General features: G+C 46.1%; 1 long non-coding RNA gene across 1 annotated transcript; it reads left to right on the top strand.

Moving 5' to 3' along the window:
• Nucleotides 1-5,444: 5,444 nt before the first annotated feature.
• LOC310693904 lies at nt 5,445-6,755 on the top strand. Its single transcript, XR_014519413.1, has 2 exons — nt 5,445-5,614; nt 6,298-6,755. It is a non-coding gene; the product is annotated as an uncharacterized lncRNA (long non-coding RNA).
• The last annotated feature ends 12,713 nt before the right edge of the window (nt 6,756-19,468 follow it).

The following is a 19,468-nucleotide window of genomic DNA, read 5'->3' as shown; positions in this document are numbered from 1 at the left end:
CCCCACTGGCCCCGAATGAACACTAGACACCACAGTCTTTAGCTGTGTGCTGTTAGAAAAAGCCCTGTTTTTTTCTGTTCTGAGCTTTCTAACTCGCCCACTGTACATCTGAGGAGGAAAAGCCCTTTGATAGGCATAGCAAAGATTTCATCTGTTCGCCTTCGAAATGTGGTGAATTAAAAAGCAGAAGTGAGGGAAGTCTGGCAGGTGTTAACCTTCCCCCGAAAGGATTGGTAGGCCTGCACCACCACCTTACGGAATCAGTGAGTGCCGAATCCTCCAAACAGACTTCCTGTTATTTTTAAGGATGTGTTAGAATTAAATCTTTGTAAAATGTCTGCCACCGCCAGGCAGGAGAGCCCATTAATCAAAAGACTGGGCCTCTCCCCAGTTGTCTAGGCCAGGGCAAGGCAGCAGTTGATAAATTACACCTGGAGGTAACTCATAAATCTGAGGAGTAATTTTCCTTTTATGAACAGGAGCCAGCGAGAAGAAGGATTCTGGCTGCCGAATGCATTTGGCTTGGAGAAGCATGACTGGACCTGGCTTCCAAGCCAAGGGCGGCCTCCCCAAAGCTCTCCCGTACACATTTCCCAACTGAAGTGCCACGCATTCCAGCAGTGTCACCTGCAAGAAAGACACAATGCATAAATGTGATGAGTGTGTGTGTGTGGTGTCAGGCGGTCCATGTGTCCTACTTTAACAGATAACAGCAGGGCATCCCTCTGCTTGAAGGGTTGTCTTGTCCCAAGTCCAATTAGATAAAGGAAACTAAGAGGAGAAAAGCAGGAAGAGCCTTGAAACTGCCCATTAGCATTTAGCACCTGGGCAGCAGACTGAGCAGAGACGCAGATCAACTGGTACCCGTCTTAAATTAGGGCCGCAGGAACTCAGAGCTATAATTTACAGCACCCTTAATAAGCTACAGTTCTGAAAATTATTTGTGGGGAGCCACGGGCTTCAAAGATGCTTCAAATGTATTGTGTGGGTGTGACCTTCAACTTTTGACTGCGTTTAAAGCCTGCTGGTATCCTCTTTCCTGACTCATGTGTTCGTTCCTGAACCAGGCTGCCTATTAAAGAGAGACAAAGTGGTACTTCCTGGTGCATCTCGCCAAGCGAGGTCAAGCCTAATGAGGTTTTAATTGTCTTGTTATATCTATTAAATCTATATTATGCAAGCACAGGCTCTCTTCAGATTATCCTCATGTTATAATGTGCTTCATAAGAAATATCTCTTAAGAATTCATTAGCAGTGTTTCCGCTTGCAGAACATCTCTGGAAAGAGAGAGTTGCCCATAATCACGGTTAGCAAATCTAGGGGTTTGGATCTAGGATTATCATCTGGCTAGAAAGAAAAGAAAAGAAAACAGGCACGAGTCTAATGCCTTTGAACATGCAGATCTGCCAAAATCAGTGAGTGAAGTTTTTCATAGGCACAGAGCTAAGCAGGATCACTGGCTCATTGCTGCAGATCAAAATAAAAAATACAGTGGTACCTCGGGTTACAGATGCTTCAGGTTACAGACGCTTTAGGTTACAGACTCCGCTAACCCAGAAATAGTCTCTCGGGTTAAGAACTTTGCTTCAGGATGAGAACAGAAATCGCACGCTGGCGGTGCGGCAGCAGTGGGAGGCCCCATTAGCTAAAGTGGTACCTCAGGTTAAGAACAGTTTCAGGTTAAGAACGGACCTCCAGAAAGAATTAAGTTCATAAACCAAGGTACCACTGTAGTAATAAGTAGAAACAGAGATTCAGCAACAACAGGGCCCAACCAAATACAGTGGTACCTTGGGTTACAGACGCTTCAGGTTACAGATGCTTCAGGTTACAGACTCTGCTAACCCAGAAATAGTACCTTGGGTTAAGAACTTTGCTTCAGGATGAGAACAGAAATTGCATGGTGGCGGTGCTGTGGCAGCAGGAGGCCCCATTAGCTAAAGTGGTACCTCAGGTTAAGAACAGTTTCAGGTTAAGAATGGACCTCCAGAACGAATTAAGTTCTGAACCCAAGGTGCCACTGCACATGTAAAAGCATAATAAAAACAATAATGCAGCCAATTACATGACAGCAGCAAGTACATTATCATATAGTATCCAGAAAATCAAGGTTTTACCTTGCTGTTAAACCCCAGTTGTGAAGGATCCAGCTGAGCCTCCTGCAAGAACACAGAAATATAGGAAGCTCCATCTAGTTCAATGTTGTCCACACTTACTGGCAGCACCTCTCCAGAGTGCAAGGCAGAGTTCTTTCCTAGCCATATCTGGAGATGCCAGGGATTGAACCAGAGACCTTCTGCATGCAAGGCAGATGTTTAACCACTGAACTATGGGCCATCCACAAAGGAGTTCCATAATCTATAGTAGGTGCTACCCCGAAGAAGGACCTGCCTCTTGTAATAAAAGGTGGAGGCATACAGAATGTAGCCTCTCAAAATCAGTAGAGTAAATATGGCCATATGAAAGGTAGTGGCCCGTTCATATGGGAGTTGGTGGCCTTTCAGCTACTGTGGCCCTAGTCCACTGAGGTCAGAGACAGGGAACCTGTGCCCCCACCCCCGATGGAGTTGATCTCCCATTAGCCCCAGCTAGCATAGTCAGTAGTCAGGGATGATGAGGAGCTGTAGTCCAGCAACATCTTGAGGACTGCAGCTTCTGCAACTCCAGCTGAAGAGTTATAAAAATCAAAAACAGCCTGGAAACCAAACAAGAGCCAATCAGGTTCTCACAAAATTGGAGATATGTGTTCCATACAGCATATTCCTTTTTTATTATTTATTTATTTATTTATGCATGCATGCATACATGCATGCATGCATGTTCCAGTTTACAGTTTACATGCATTTAATATCTTAACATTTACAGTCTACAGTTTACATGCATTTAACACACAAGAGCCAGTGTGATTAAGAGTGGTTAAGAGTGGTGGACTCATAATCTGGTGAACCGGGTTCGCTTCCCCGCTCCTCCACATGCAGCTGCTGGGTGACCTTGGGCCAGTCACACTTCTCTGAAGTCTCTCAGCCTCACTCACCTCACAGAGTGTTTGTTGTGGGGGAGGAAGGGAAAGGAGAATGTTAGCCGCTTTGAGACTCCTTAGGGTAGTGATAAAGTGGGTTATCAAATCCAAACTACTACTACTACTCCTCCTCCTCCTCCTCCTCCTCCTCCTCCTCCTCTTCTTCTTCTTCTTCTTCTTCTTCGTCTCATACTCCTATATCGACTTCCCAACCTATCCTTCACCGACATCCTATTTCCCTTTCATTGGTTCTCTACATCTCCTTGGGTCTTCCATCCTTTTTCATCCCTTCAATTCACTTATCTTGTCTACTGCTGACCACAGGTTTATCCCCACTTGCAAATTTACCATAATGCTGTCTCTTTCTAAGCATTCTCCAAGACAATCCCACTTGCATCTTGTTTTCATTTCATCCCAGTTCCTTATTTTGGCCATCATGCTCGCAAAGCTCCACAAATTCTATTAATTTATGCAACCACTGCTCCTTGGTTGGGGTAGCCTTTTCTTTCCAGTTCTTTGCATAAACTATTATTGCGGCCGCTGTTGCATTAACAAATTCTTAACTTTCTTTCTATCTCCTCTCCTCATACAGAATAGTCTAAGAACATAAGAAGAGCCAGTGGCCCATCTCCAAGCAAAGGAGATGATCTACCGCTGAACTACACCCCTTCTCCAAACCAGATTCTGACATCTAAACCCACCATTGAATTCCAGAGCCCGCCAATACAGTCATACCTCGGGTTACAGACACTTCAGGTTGCGTTTTTTCAGGTTAAAGGTAAAGGTATAGGTACCCCTGCCCGTACGGGCCAGTCTTGACAGACTCTAGGGTTGTGCGCTCATCTCACTCTAGAGGCCGGGAGCCAGCGCTGTCCGGAGACACTTCCGGGTCACGTGGCCAGCGTGACGAAGCTGCTCTGGTGAACCAGAGCCGCACACGAAACGCCGTTTACCTTCCCGCTATAAAGCGGTCCCTATTTATCTACTTGCACCCGGGGGTGCTTTTGAACTGCTAGGTTGGCAGGCGCTGGGACCGAACAACGGGAGCGCACCCCACCGTGGGGATTCGAACCGCCAACCTTTCGATCGGCAAGCCCTAGGCGCTGAGGCTTTTACCCACAGCGCCACCCGCGTCAGGTTACGGACCGCTGAAACCCAGAAGTACTGAAACAGGTTATTTCCAGGTTTCAGTGATCGCGCATGCGCAGAAGGGCTAAATTGTGCTTTGTGCATGCACAGAAGTGCCAAATCGCAACCCGCGCATGCGCAGGTGTGGGTTGTGAATGTGATCTGTGCGGGATACACATTTGCAACCCGCGTTTGCGCACGCGTGGGTTGCAAACGTGCATCTCGCACAGATCACGTTCGCAACCCAAGCATCCACTGTATATGGGGGCAAACGGCCACTCTTCAAAGCAAAGGAAGAACAGGTCCCATCTCTTGCCAAGGGCATTTCTCTTTCTCCCTCGTATACAAGCTTCCATGCAATAACCTGTTTTCGACTCTCTGTGTCCTCCGCTTGCAGCCTGCAGAGTGCCATCACACATCAGTGTGAACCGGCAAGGGAGAGGAGCCCTTTGGCAAGCCACTGTGAGATTTCATGCGGCTTTCAACTCTTGCTCCCGCTGCAGTAAGGAGCCACTCTGGCCTGCGAGCTGCCTCTTTATGCTTTAAAGGGCAGACTGGGGGGAGCTACAGACCTCCGCTGTGACTTCACACAGTGCAGGTAAAAGGAGCAGTCGAAGTGTGCTTTGCTACAAAAAAGTGAAGAACGGGGGAAACAGCCTCCTCTTTCCCCAGGAGTGCAATTAGCATTTTTTAGATTGGAATAGCTGGATAGCCTGTCTGCACCATTTGCCTAAGCAAAAGGGCTTGACTCTCAAGGAACTTGCCATTTAAGTTTGGACAGTGGGAGAAGTGGGACAGGGGCCTTTTGCCGAGTCAGACGATTGGTCTATCTAGATCAGTATCGTCTACACTGACTGGCAGCAACCCTTCAGCGTTTCAGACAGGGAGTCTCTCTCTGAGCCCTGCCTGAAGATGCCATTGGGGATTGAACATGGGACCTTCTGCCTCACAGGAACCAAATCCAGAGAACCGTAGGTACTTGGACACCCACAGTAATATAAATGTGGGGGCTGGGCACCCACAAAGTCAACGAGAAAAGCCTGCAGGTGGCAGCAGTGCTGCCTCCAAGAGAGAAGCAGTTCTGCTCCACCCTCCAGCCTCCAGCCAGCCAGCGAGGCACCCCCTTTTCTAGGGGGTGGGACCCAGACATGGCAGCAATGTCTCTCTGCCTCTGAGTCCAAGCTGCTCCCTGCAGAAAAGGGAGAGAAGGAGGAAGAGGAGCTGTTGCCACTGCAACACAGACATGTGATATCACACACACATGCCTGTATGTAGTATGTGTGATGTGTGCTGTTGTGTGCATCTGAGGTCACACACCCGCACTGCGGTGGTGGGTACCCACAATCCTGAGGCCGAGATGGCACCCCTGTTCTGCATGCAAGGTAGATGCTCTACCAATGAGCTACGAGCCTTCCCCAAGGAGGAGAGGAAGCTAAGGAAGGGTTGTGCCAGGGTGTTGAGATGAAAGTGAGAAATTACACCTAGGCTTGCCGATCAGAAGGTCGGCGGTTCAAATCTCCACGATGGGCTGAGCTCCCGTTGCTCTGTCCCAGCTCCTGCCAACCTAGCAGTTCGAAAGCACGCCCAAAAGTGCAAGTATATAAATAGGTACCACTCCGGTGGGAAGGTAAATGGTGTTGCCGTGCGCTGCTCTAGTTTTGCCAGAAGCGGCTTAGTCATGCTGGCCACATGACCCAGAAAAACTGTCTGCGGACAAACGTCGGCTCCCTCGGCCAGTAAAGCGAGATGAGCGTCGTAACCCCAGAGTCATTCATGACTGGACTTAACTGTCAGGGGTCCTTTACCTTTTTTATGTTGATGCTTGTGGGGAGAAGATTATGAAGAGAAGCTACAGGTAAGCATTCTCCACTGTGGCGCCCATGGGCACCCATGTACCCACAGAGGTCTACCTGGTGCCTGCAGGTTCCCTGGCCACAGGGCATGCTGGCTGGGGTTAATGAGGGTTGGAGCTCCACCACATTTGGAGCTCCCCATCCCTGCTACTATAGGGTCTTCTGCCCCTTTGGCCTATATATGGCAGTGTGTAATTTGTGAGCAACCTCCACTACTGGTCTGACATGTGGCTCGTCCTTTTCCTGTCTCTGTGGGTCTAAGCAGTCAATGTTATAATTCTTTGTGACTTCTTCCAGAAGCCTTTCATCACACCCCTGCTGGCTCTTTGTTCAGTGCCCACAGAGACACCTACTGGCCATCAAACATGCTGCAAGCAACAACAACAACAAAACTCATTCTGAACCCACCGTCAAGATCTGAAGCTGGATTCCCAAGATATCTTAGAACGGTTCAGAGCAAATGTTCTGGCTCACTGCAACACCGGTACTTTTAAAGGGGGTGGGGGTGAGAAGAAACCTGTGCCGACTTTGCAGATGCAACTTGGCAGGCCTAGAGATTAAAACAACACCCCAGCAGGGCCTTTTTATGCTACATCAATGCACTTCTGAAAAAGCTCCACAGCTGAAAGCTATTACAGCATGAAGTGGATCCTTCATCTACCTGCTCCCTCCAGATGAAAAGACCTGGCAGTTTCTAGGTCCTTTGGAGAGAAGGAGAAAATAATACTGTATCTAAAAAAATAAAAAATCCAAAACCAGATTAGCACTATAGTCATGCTGTTAATTACGGGTCATTTAGTTCTGTTAATCAATAGGCAGGCTTCTTTAACCAGCTAATTATGCTGAAGTGCTTCCATGCCAAACAGAGTGCACGGCTGATTATTAACTGAGAAAGGATAACACTTCTCTGTGTAATATAAGCCAAAGTCCCACTGCTTATGCAAATGCTACAGCCCAGGATCAGGGCATCTAGAGATGAGATAATTGCCCACGCAACCAACCAAATGGGCAGATTATGTCCTTATGAGCTGAAAGCATTGCTCTGGAATTCTTAGAAATGGAAAGATACTGGTATTTATACATGGATATTGCAATTTGTTACTTTCTAGGGCTCTTCGTGCCCCTCCAGACTTCCAGACAGAGACAAAAACCTCCTGCTCAATCTCAGGAGCCACTATGCCAAATTTGGTGACAATATCTTCAGAAGTGTCCAAATTAGCACAGTTTGGAACGCTTTGGTCCACTATCTTAATTTAAAAATGCATTAGACGTTTTCCAAGCATAGGGCAAAACCAAATCCTCTATCTTGGTAGCCACCACTCTCCTTCCTTGGAGATTTTTAAGCAGAGGTTGGATGTCCATATGTCATGGATACTTTAGCTGAGATTCCTGCATTGCAGGGGGTTGGACTACAGTAGATGACCCTCAAGATCCCTTCCAACTCTACAATTCTATTATTCTAAACTAGGCAACAATTAGGCATACTAATTGACACAGTTTGCAATGGTTTAATCCAGGCATAGGCAAACTCGGCCCTCCAGATGTTTTGGGACTACAACTCCCATCATCCCTAGTTAACAGGACCAGTGGTCAGGGATGGTGGGAGTTGTAGTCCCAGAACATCTGGAGGGCCGAGTTTGCCCATGCCTGGTTTAATCCACCATCTTGGTCCAAGATGGCAACCAACAGTATCTGAACATAGACAAAAACTGGCTCCTCCATCTCAGGCACTGTTGTGCCAAGTTTGCCAATGATATCTCAAGAGGTATTGAAATGCATGCCCATGAGTTTTTATACCACAAATGCAAGTGTAGATGTTTCGAAGTTTTCCACTGCTGGACTATTGAAATCCAAGCTGCAGCAAGCAAGCTTTGAAGTTATCAGTCCTCATATTCAGTGACGACAGTTGTGGGGAAGCCTGTACAGGTGATTTAATTGTTTTAGATATTTCTTGATATACCTGGGGTTTGCTAATAAAGCTATCAAAGGTAGTTACCATCAGCACATCCCCTGGCAGCAAATTCCATTCATTAATTACTCACTGTGCACAAAACTAATTCATCTGGTCCGAGGTAAGTCAAGATGGTGTCTTCCGGATGTGGTTGCACTACAACTCTTTATACACAGACATTATCAGATCTCAAGGACACATTTCAGCCAGGCAATAACACCTGAGTAGGGTCAATGCGGGGTGTGGCTTCCAGAGAGCTCCAAGGGCCAGATAAAGAAGTGGGGGGGGGGCTGCACTGGGCCAGAGCTTCCCCACTCCTGCCAGACCCATTGTAGACTTAGACACAATTAGATACATTCCCACCTAAGGATCAGGCTCTGGGATGCTTGCACATCCCACAGATTTGGTATGTTCTACATTTCATCACCATCCTAACCTGTCATGATCACTTGCTTGCATCCCACTGTTAATCATCTAATCTTCTTTAAATGCCTCCAGTACCTGGAGTAAACAGGTGCTAGAAAAGATCCCCTCACAGCCCATTAACCAATTAACACTAATTGTTGCCATTCCAGTTAAAGACTAACGAGGATGCAGTTTTCCTTTCTTTTCGGGGAGAGGAAGTCCCTGGCAAATGCACACACACACATGCACACCCTATGCCTTGTTAAAAAAAAGTCACTGCCTGCAGAGGAGGCTGGGCTATTAGAGCAAATGGGGCACTTCCCCACCAGCCCCCACCTGCCTGCCTCCTTACTTACAAAGACCTTAAAGGTAAAGGTACCCCTGCCCGTACGGGCCAGTCGTGTCTGACTCTAGGGTTGTGCGTCCATCTCACTTAAGAGGCCGGGGGCCAGCGCTGTCCGGAGACACTTCCGGGTCACGTGGCCAGTGTGACGAAGCTGCTCTGGCGAGCCAGCACCAGCGCAGCACACGGAAACACCGTTTACCTTCCCGCTATAAAGCGGTACCTATTTATCTACTTGCACTTAGGGGTGCTTTCGAACTGCTAGGTGGGCAGGAGCTGGGACCGAAAGACAGGAGCTCACCCCGCCGCGGGGATTTGAACCGCCGACCATGCGATCGGCAAGTCCTAGGCACTGAGGTTTTACCCACAGCGCCACCCGCGTCCCCAAAGACCTTACTTACAAGGAATTTAGGGGTTGGCACTGCCTGCCAGCTTCCTCCTCCTTCGTCTGAGCATTGTCTCTCGTAGGAGGATGAGCACAGGATGAGTTGGCTCAACCTGTGGCTCGGCCACCCAGGGCATAGAATCCCAGTGTTTTTGCCTGTCTGGAATATGTCCTTGAACTCTGATAATGCCTCTTGCTTGTCTGGAGGGAGGCAAATTATTGTGCAAAGGTAGTGTTCACATGCATTGCTCCACCCTCTGGCCCTGCTCACCACTGACATGTGGCCCTTGGAAGACTTGCCAGAAAGCAATGTGGCCCTCAGGGTGAAAAATGTTCCCCACCACTGTGACCCAGGAAAATCTGCTGCTACAGCATTCTTGTTGTAAAATGGGAAGAAGCAGGAAAGTGACACTTTAAAAAAAAATGAATGAGAAAACAATATCCCAATCTACTCTTGATCACTTTTTCGGCTATTCTTAAACTGCTTGCTATGCAATCCAACACCCAGTGGGGAGGCAGTGGGATTTCATTTCACCCAGGGCAGCAAAGCAAACAAACAAGCAACCTCAGACTGGCCTGGATAATCACACTTCTGTCAGTTATGATCTGCTTTCCATCATGTTCATCCAGTTCATGTGGCAGGCCTGTACAAATTTAGCTGCGAGCTACTAGCTTCTGTTACTCGTGCATTGAGGCCCTCCATGCTGAACATATTGCTTTTCCACAACAGGAGCAGAGAGATGCACTCAGGGAAATGGAGACGGCGGTTGCCATTTGCACAGACATTCCATCTGAGGACGCAATGAAAAAAGCACTTTCGTGTTTTATTTTGTTTGGGGAATCGATAACGTCAGATGCCCACCCAGGTTGGTTTGATTTCAGCTCTCTTTTTTTCCTGCAGAACCCAACAGGCCTAAGACGGCATGTAGTGAACATTTCTGCAGTAATATCCCTGCCACGGTTTTCTAACACCATGAAGAGGATAAACCTCTCGTGCCTGTTGAAAGCAATTGACAGCACCTTTTATTACCTTGCCCTGCATCCAAACAACAGCTCTGTTTACATTCTGCCCTCCAGCAATGCTACTCATAGTTCAGGGGCTGTGGTTGTTGTGGGTTCTGTTATGTACTGAAGTTCTCACCCTGGGCCAGCAGGGGGATACTGTAGATAGTTATGCAAATGAAGGATCCAAAGTGACGTTCAGTGATTGGATAGTTTGTATGCAAATGAAGGATCGAAAGTGACATTCAGTGATTGGCTAGTTACAGAAAATGGTTACTGTTGCATTTTAGTGGAGCTCTATATAAACAGGCTGACTGAGCTCCTCAGTTTAGTTCTGTTCCAGCTTACAAATAAAGAGCTGCTTTGGAAGAATCGCTGTGTCGTCTGATATGTTCGCCCACAACTTAACAGGTTCATTCCTCCGCCTCCATTTTTTAAAAATTTTATTTTAAGAAGAGGGGAAGGCAGAACCGATGGCATGGATCTAAGCAGCACTTGACTTTATGAAGCTTTATTTGCACTGCTGTGAACATGCACCATAATTCAACCAATGGTAAATGGTGTTTTCCTCTCCAGTGACCACTCCTCCCAAAAGAAACAAAACAGGTTATACTTACATGGATATTTGCTAATGTTAGTCCAGAGGTAAATTCACACCAACAACATGTGTGATTACTTTGCAGCAGGAAGAATGGCTATCAGCTGAAGTGAGTTGGGTTCTAGCTCCCATCAGTCCCAGCCAGCATGACCAATGGCTGAGGATGATTGTAGTCCAGCAACATCTGGAGTGCTCCCCATGAGCGACCCCTGGTCTCTAGAGTCTGGTAGGTTGGCCTTTTGGTTCTCTAAGCAGGGAAGCAGAATCTGTTTCCTAGAGATAACTGGTGCACTGGTCCATCTCCTCAACTGTGTTGGACACTTGGGTGCAACTCAGCTTGCAGAAGAGGGGATTCACAGGGAAAACAGGGATTTCCAGGTTTCTTAAACTATCCTGCATCCTTACTGCCTACCAGCGTGCATCTCTCTCTCTCTCATTGTTAGACCGATATATCAGGTAGCACTTCACTTTACAACTTCCTGCTACCCCTCACACTTCTCTCTCAGACCTCAAGATGACAGCTGTCATCTGAGAGAACAAAAGAGCAAGCATGGCTGCCTTGTTCTACTATAGACCAGTTCATTAGACAAGAACAAGGAAATTGTCTGCCCAAGCATAGATTTCCTTCAATAAACTGCTTGTGTCATTTTCTTACCTACAAGTATCTGTGGGTGTTATTGGAAAAGGTAAAAGTCTGCCCTCTAACCAATATTCACTCCCTTAATACAGCCATACCCTGCATACCAAAGGAGTTTCAGTAAGTAATTGGAACAAAATAACACAACAAGACACCTACAATATCCTCTGCCTTCTGCCACAAGCGAAGAAGAAGCATGAGTCACATTTTCCAGCCCTCTCTTAACCCTGAGCTACCAGAAATCTCCCAACCAATAGATGTCAGCACCCATGGCCACCAGTTATTAAGGAAGGAGCTTTCAGCAGCCCTTCTGACCCTGTTTAATCTCCTGTCCAGACTCACAAATGCATACCCTTCAACCTTTCTCCAGTGAAAATAGGGACATCCTATTCCATGATGACTATGGTGATTTTATGTATACCCCACCTATCTGACTGGGTTGCCCCAGGCACTCTAGGTGGCTTCCAACATATACAAAAACATAATAAAACACTAAACATTGAAAAACTTCCATAGACAGGACTGCTTTCAGGTGTCTTCTAAAGGTTGTCTAGTTAATTATCTCCTTGGCTCGGGGGTGGCATAGCTCCACACCCTCCAACATTTCTTCAATGAAAATAGGGACGTCTGAAGGAAAAGCGGGACATTCTGGGATCAAATCAGAAACTGGGCAGCTTCTGTAAATCCAGGACTGTCTCTGGATAATAGGGACACTTGGAGGGTCTGCAAATGTGCATCAGAAGCTGCTCAACATGCTACACAGAATTGTGTCCATACAATTCTGTATGGACAGAATTGAAAAGGATATTAATATCCTTGAAAAGGATATTAAAGGTAAAGGACCCCTGGTGGTTAAGTCCAGTCACAGACGACTCTGGGGTTGCAGTGCTCATCTCATTCTATAGGCCGAGGGAGCTGACGTTTGTCCACATACAGTTTTTCTGGGTCATGTAGCCAGCATGACTAAGCCGCTTCTGGCAAAACCAGAGCAGCACATGGAAACACCGTTTACCTTTCCGCCGGAGTGGTACCTATTTATCTACTTGCACTTTTTGGCATGCTTTTGAACTGATGGGTTGGCAGGAGCTGGGTCCGAGCAATGGGAGCTCACCTTGTTGCGGGGATTCAAACCGCAGGCCTTCTGACTGGCAAGCCCAAGAGGCTCAGTGGTTTAGACCACAGCACCACCCGCGTCCCCTGAAAAGGATATTAGAGAGCTGGAAAACATTCAGAAAAGGGCAACCAAAATGATTAAGAGGTTGGAGCAACTTTCTAGCTGAGAAATCTAAAAACATTCAAGGCTTTTTAGTTTAGGGTCATTGGGCTAATCTAGCAGGGTCCTTGTGACGTTGTTATGACGAAGAGCTAGAGAGCAGGATGTCACAGTGACGCTTGCAGCCTGAATGGCAAAAAAGAAAAAGAAAAAGGAAGGGAAGATGGTGCTTAGCAGTGTTTACCTGCTCCAATAGTTCTCCATCCCAGGACAGAACGCTGCAAATAAACTCCAGCCTTCATTAGACAGGGATGGAATTACGTGGGTTAACAAAGTAATGCTCCCAGTTTCCTTTTGCATTTTAAAAGTGGCTGGAGACCTATAAAATCCCTCTGAATCTTATTAAAAAGTCTCCTGCAATCATTTTTCATTCTGCAGACCCAGTTGAGCTGAACTAATAAATTAACATGTTATCTGCATGGGTATCCATTATAGCTTCAAAAGGAATGTTATTAGAGGCAAGAAACTGGCAGTGCAAGTCTCGAGGGCCACGAGAGCAAACACAAGGCAGAGATTGCGGGTTTGGGAAGCTCAGCCTTGACAGGTTAATTTGGATGTGCTTCCATTAGTATGGGAAGTACTTAGGGCTAAGGTCTTCAGCATGATGCTTGTGGGAACCACAGCACACTCAGATGCGCCCTTTGGGACCTGATGAGGCCCTCTGACCTTCCCAATTTGTCATTATTATTTTTTAAAGCTTTTTTTAAAAAGGGGTTGTTTAATGGGGTGCCTGTTTTGAGGAGAGTTTCCTGCTTTTTCCTCATTGTTTCGGGGTGTGTGTGTGTAAGTGTTTTGCCTGTTTTGAGGGGGTTTCTGAGCATCACAAGTTTTTCTTCCATGAAATGCATATTTTGTGGCACCCACAAAAGTTTCTCAGCTTTCCTTTAATATATATATATATATATGAGAAAATGTGTATTTAAATCTACGTTTTCAAGATAGCTTACAAAAGAGAACCATAAAACAAATATAAAACAGATCAAAAACATCAGAATTAAATGCAATTATCATAGCTACAATAAAAAAATGCAAAAAGCAATAGATATAAAATCAATTAAAATCCTGGGAGATTTTTTTTAAAAAAATGTCTAAAAAGTGGTTCTCTTCAGGTGGCAGCATATAAATTATTGTTGTTGTTATTATTATTATTATTATTATTATTATTATTATTATTATTATTATTACTACTACTACTACTACTATTACTAAGAAAGCCTACAGAGTGGTGGGGATAATTAGAAAAGGACCTCTGGTGCCAGACTTTTCCAAATGTGCTCCCCTGAGGCACCAAAACGCCCAGATGGCATTGACTCATGGCAGGGCCTGGTCAGTGGTGGTTCCCCACTTGTAGAATGCCCTCTTTGGTGAGCCATATGTGACTTCCTCATTGTTGACTTTCAGGAAAAATTTAAAAACATTCCTGTTTACCCAGGCATTTTAATGTCTGATGGATACTGCCTGCGACAATTGTGATACCAATAAGCATGAGGGTCTGCTATTGCCTTTAAATGCATTTAGATGTTCTAAATATTTCTGCACCCTTTTAGATGGTCTTAAATGGTTTTTTGACATGTTTAAATGAAAATGTATTATATAGCCTTCCTTTAAATTGTACTGTTTAAACATTTTTAAATTTTGTTTTTATTAGTTTTCACATTATTATGGAGCCACAAAGACAAGTAAACAATAACAAAAAATCAGCAATATATCCAGTTAAAGTCAGGGCATACAATATCTAAACATTAAAAACATGTAAAATTGGGACAGCCGTATTTCTCTAGATGGGGTGGGGGAAGATACCTGTAAATCTGAAACTAAACTATATGAAATAAAATTCCACCTTACTTTGTAGAAATGATCAGGATCTTCCTGTCCCTTAGACATTTGTAACTCAATTCTTTTTTCCTGCAATTGCAGATATCTTTATAAGGGCATACTCAGATTTTTTAAAAAGAATGTCCACTGATATGCTATAGAGATCCTGGCAGCTGCCAATGTCTATGTTTTAACATTTTGATGTTTGCCAAACTGGACTCCTTGGGGAGGAAGGGTGGAATACAAACAGGCATTCTGTGGCACCCACAAGTGTTTCTTTATAAAATAGTTTTTAATAAGGTTTGGAACCCCTGACTTAGCAAGCTACATACCGTATTTTTTGCTCCATAAGACGTACATTTTTCCTCCTAAAAAGTAAGGGGAGATGTGAGTGTGTCTTATGGAGCAATGGCATTGCGCAGAGAGGGAGAGCTGTGTAGCACCCCTTCACCGAAGCAGGAGGAGGAACGGAGCCCCTTCTGTTCCTCCTCCTGCTTCGCAGGAGAGGCACTGCGCAGAGACAGTGGCCAGCACTGTGGCCACACAGTGGCCAGCTTGATGCCTCTGGGAAGCTCACAAGCAGTACATGAGCATCATAGCACCTCTAAAAACTAGGTGCGTCTTATGGTCGAGTGCGTCTTATAGAGCGAAAAATATGGTATATAGACAAGCACTTGCCTAATCTGTCATTGTGGTTGTGACAGCAGATGAAGCTTGGAGCTCTTGCAGACTAGGTTATTGGGCATCTTCTTTGGGAAATCAAGAACGGAAGTGTCAATAGTTCAATGGGGAACCCTAGTCCAACTCAGAGCACTTTCAGTTTCAAAGTTCAAAGGGGCCTGATTTGACATTTTCTGAGTTTCAAAACTGATGTCCTCTTATTCCAACCCACTTCCACTGGGGGAGCAGCAGCTACAGCTGCAAACAGGTCTGTAGGTTCATGGGAGTTTGGGAAATAATAGAGCTAACACTCAACGGTGGAGGGAGCATTCTTTGCCTCTCATAATTGCTGGCCCTTTTCTGAAGCCTGGCGTTATTTGCCCATTGCTAGAAATGTCATGTGCATTTTGCAATTTGGAGTGTTCTTCTCCCCCTCTCCTTCGCAGTGGGAGAGAAGCCCAGTTCTGAGTCTTGGAAGTGTGCCTGGAAAGCCTATGGCATGACCTTGGCAAAGGCAGGAAACAGATAGTCTGGCAGCCTCCTCTAGTGCTGCCTCTGGATAAGCAAGGATGTGTTCTGCCTTCCCCTTCTGTTCATCCATTCATGCATGCCTGCCTGCCTGCATTCATGCTAAAATGTGTGCCCTGCCTCCTGGCTTTCCTATAGGCTTGGTGCAGAAACATTGACAGGGGTCATACAGTGCCAAACCTCGTGATCTTCCATTGAGCGCATGACAATGAACTGCCAGCCCAGGACACAACAAGAATGGCCAAAGGTTGCCATTCCCAGTCAAACCAACAGTCCATCTCATCAGCACTCTCAGCCAACTTTGCCCTGCCAAGATCATTTGAGCAGACAACTTGTGCAGGAGATCAGCTTGTGTTTGCAAGCTCACATCAACAAGAAAGGCAGAAAGTCTGAAGTTAACTTCAGGATTCATTTTGTAAGATAATCTGGAGAAGACAGAAGCATTGTTTTTTCTGAGACAAGTACCTCTGCAGGCTCATTCCTACACTACCCACAAAGTTATAGTCTTTGCTGAGCTCCATCCATGCATTGTGTGGAACATCTGCAGGAGGAAGTCTGATCATGTATCAGCTCTTCCCTTCTGCTGAACGCATGCAGGGTGGAGCAAGCATTCATAGAAAGCTGCCTTATCCCAAGTCAGACCACTGTCCATCCAACTGAGTATTGTCTACTGTATAGTGACTGGCTGTAGCTCTGCAGGTTTTCAGAAAGGGGACATTCCCAGTCCTACCTGGAGATGCCAGGGATTGAATCTGGGACCTTCTGTGCGCAAGGCAGATTTTACTACAGAGCCATGTCTCTTCATGCATTTGTGAGTGTATACAGGGAGACTTCTGAATCGAACTAGAGCAGGGGTGTGGCGTGTACTGTGGTGTGTACAGTGGTACCTCTGGTTGCGAACGGGATCCATTCCGGAGGCCCGTTCGCAAAATGAAAAGAACGCAACCCACAGCGACACATCTGCACACGCACGGGTTGCAATTTGCCGCTTCTGCGCATGCATGTGATGTCATTTTGCGCACCTGCGCATGTGCGAGCAGCGAAACCCGGAAGTAACCCTTTCCAGTACTTCCAGGTCACTGCGGGACGTAACCTGAAAGAACGTAACATGAAGCGGACGTAACATGAGGTATGACTGTACTTAGTTGCAGCGTGCCTATGACACTTCCTCTTGTTTTCAAATGTACCCTTAAGCCTGAAAAAGGTTGGTGACCTGTGAGCTGGAGTGTTTTCTCTCGGAGATCAGGGAAAGAGAGTCTCTTCAAATCTAGATGGGGATAAATTATTTGTGTGTGTTGGTGGTGTTCCTTTTAAGATCAAACTGCTTTCTAATAGTAATATATAGATATTTGTTGTTTCTTTCTATCATTTGTATCATTTCTGTTAATCACATTTGCTGTGCACTTTGCTTGTCTGTATCGACATGTTTTATCAATAAAGTCATTCTGCTTCATTTCATTATATTGCTATATATTTGACAGTGCCCCGACCCGATTAAAAAAAATTAATTAAAAACCATTGGGTAGAGTAAAGCATCTATTTGTAGGCCTACAGCTGCAGTGGGGAAGCTGTGGCCCACCAGATGTTGCCAGACTCCAACTCCCATCACAGCTCTGGTGTTATGGAGTGGTTAGAGTGACAGACTAGGACCTGGAAGACCAGAGTTCAAATCCCCACTGAACCACAAAGCTCACTAGGTGACTTTAGGTCACTCAAACTCTCTTAGATCAACATCTTAGCTCACGTCTATTCTGCTTATGGGACATGGGTGGCGCTGTGGGTTAAACCACAGAGACTAGGGCTTGCTGATCAGAAGGTCGGCGGTTTGAATCCCCATGACAGGGTGAGCTCCCGTTGCTTGGACCCTGCTCCTGCCAACCTAGCAGTTCGAAAGCACGTCAAAGTGCAAGTAGATAAATAGGTACCGCTCTGGCGGGAAGGTAAACGTGCGCTGCTCTGGCTTGCCAGAAGCGGCTTAGTCATGCTGGCCACAAGACCCAGAAGCTGTATGCCGGCTCCCTCGGCCAATAAAGCGAGATGAGCACCGCAACCCCAGAGTCAGTCACGACTGGACCTGATGGTCAGGTGTCCCTTTACCTTTACCTTTATTCTGCTTATGTACCTGCTGCTCTTTAAAACCTCTGCCTTGCCTACGTGCCAGTCTGATACACACGTTAAATCCTTGGGCAGAAACAGAGCTGAGTGTTCGAGTTTGAGAGCCAGTGTGGTGTAGTGGTTAAGAGCAGTAGTCTCGTGATCTGGGGAACCGGGTTCGCGTCTCCACTCCTCCACATGCAGCTGCTGGGTGACCTTGGGCCAGTCACACTTCTCTGAAGTCTCTCAGCCCCACTCACCTCACAGAGTGTTTGTTGTGGGGGAGGAAGGGAAAGGAGAATGTTAGCCACTTTGAGACTCCTTAAAGGGAGTGAAAGGCGGGATATCAAATACAAACTCTTCTTCTTCTTCTTCTTCCTCTGGCAGCAAGGGCCAGGACAAAACCTGCCACTGTGTAATCTACAATAAAAGGCCCAATTGTGTGGGGAGGGTACCTGTTCTTCTTCCTCAATTCCAGTTCATTTTAATACAGCCTGAGGAGGAGACATTCTCCACAGATGCCGCGCTAAGAGGCCAAATGTGGGCTTATTTGGTAAAAATTGATTAAATTTGTCAGGTGAATAAAACCCTTTATTGAATTTACCTTGTTGAGTACTGGCCTCGTGTGTTCCTGGTTTTTTTCATTAGGGCACCACTGCATTTGTCGGAAGTCATTAAGCATATCATAAGTGAAACATCAGGAACAATTCGGCCAAACCGCAATGGAGACCCTCCCCTGAGAGCAAGCAAGCGTTGCCTGTGAAGCCAGGGCCAGCTCAGCCTACTTTGGCTGGCTTGGATGAAGATTAATTTGGCCTCTCCCTCTCCTGTCGTGCTGAATGCAAGGGGAGGGTAATTATGTCGCCCGAGAGCAAGTCCTCTTTTGCATTTGCAGCTTTGCAACCCGCTTTCTCTTTTGCTGCACCTGCCTCTGCAAGGGATAGGAGAGGCATTTGATTGAGTTTGCCTTTAAAAACAAACCTACCCAATTCAAGCTATCTAAAAAAGTGCATGCACTAAAATGTAACCAACCATTCAAAAATTGCACTTCTCTGAATTTTGCGATGCAGCTCTCTAGCCAAATTAATATGGACATAATCATGCATGTTGTAGCATGCCACCCTGATCTCTGAGTGGTGCAAGATTCCAGGAGTCCCAGGCACCTATCCAGGGTTCGTGTTTCATTGGGGAATGAGGGAAAGCAGAGAATGTAATTTCTTTAGGATATATGGTTTATTTACACATGTATACAACCTGAGCCTACGATGGAGGGGTTCTCAGCATTAACGCACCAAGAGAGTCTTTTTTCTCCTGTAGCCGCAGCCTTGGATTTAAAGCAAAATCAACCTCCCTCACTCCCCAGCTTTCTGCTCTGCTTCTAGCCCACATCACTGCAACTCTAAACTCAGGCTTTGTCCTTCCAACTATCTATGAGTTGGGAGAAGGACTCTTCCCATTTGCCATCTCACACTTTATTTACTTACTTACTTACTTACTTACTTACTTACTTACTTACTTATTATACTGCCCTAAAACCGCAGGTCTCAGAGTGGTCCACAGAACCCCTTTCCTTTGTTCTCCTAATGGCCCATCACTCAGGGAATCATCCGGAAACTAGCCTGGCTTATATTTTAACACTTGCTGGGTCCAGGAGTTAGAAGGGTCTAGTCCATGGGTAGGCAAACTAAGGCCCAGGGGCCGGATCCAGCCCAATCGCCTTCTAAATCAGGCCCGCAGACAGTCCAGGAATCAGCATGTTTTTACATGAGTAGAATGT

Source organism: Podarcis liolepis (assembly GCF_965112155.1).
Source record: "Podarcis liolepis genome assembly, chromosome: 15".
NCBI lineage: Eukaryota > Metazoa > Chordata > Lepidosauria > Squamata > Lacertidae > Podarcis > Podarcis liolepis.
This window is presented reverse-complemented; position numbering and strand designations above follow the sequence as displayed.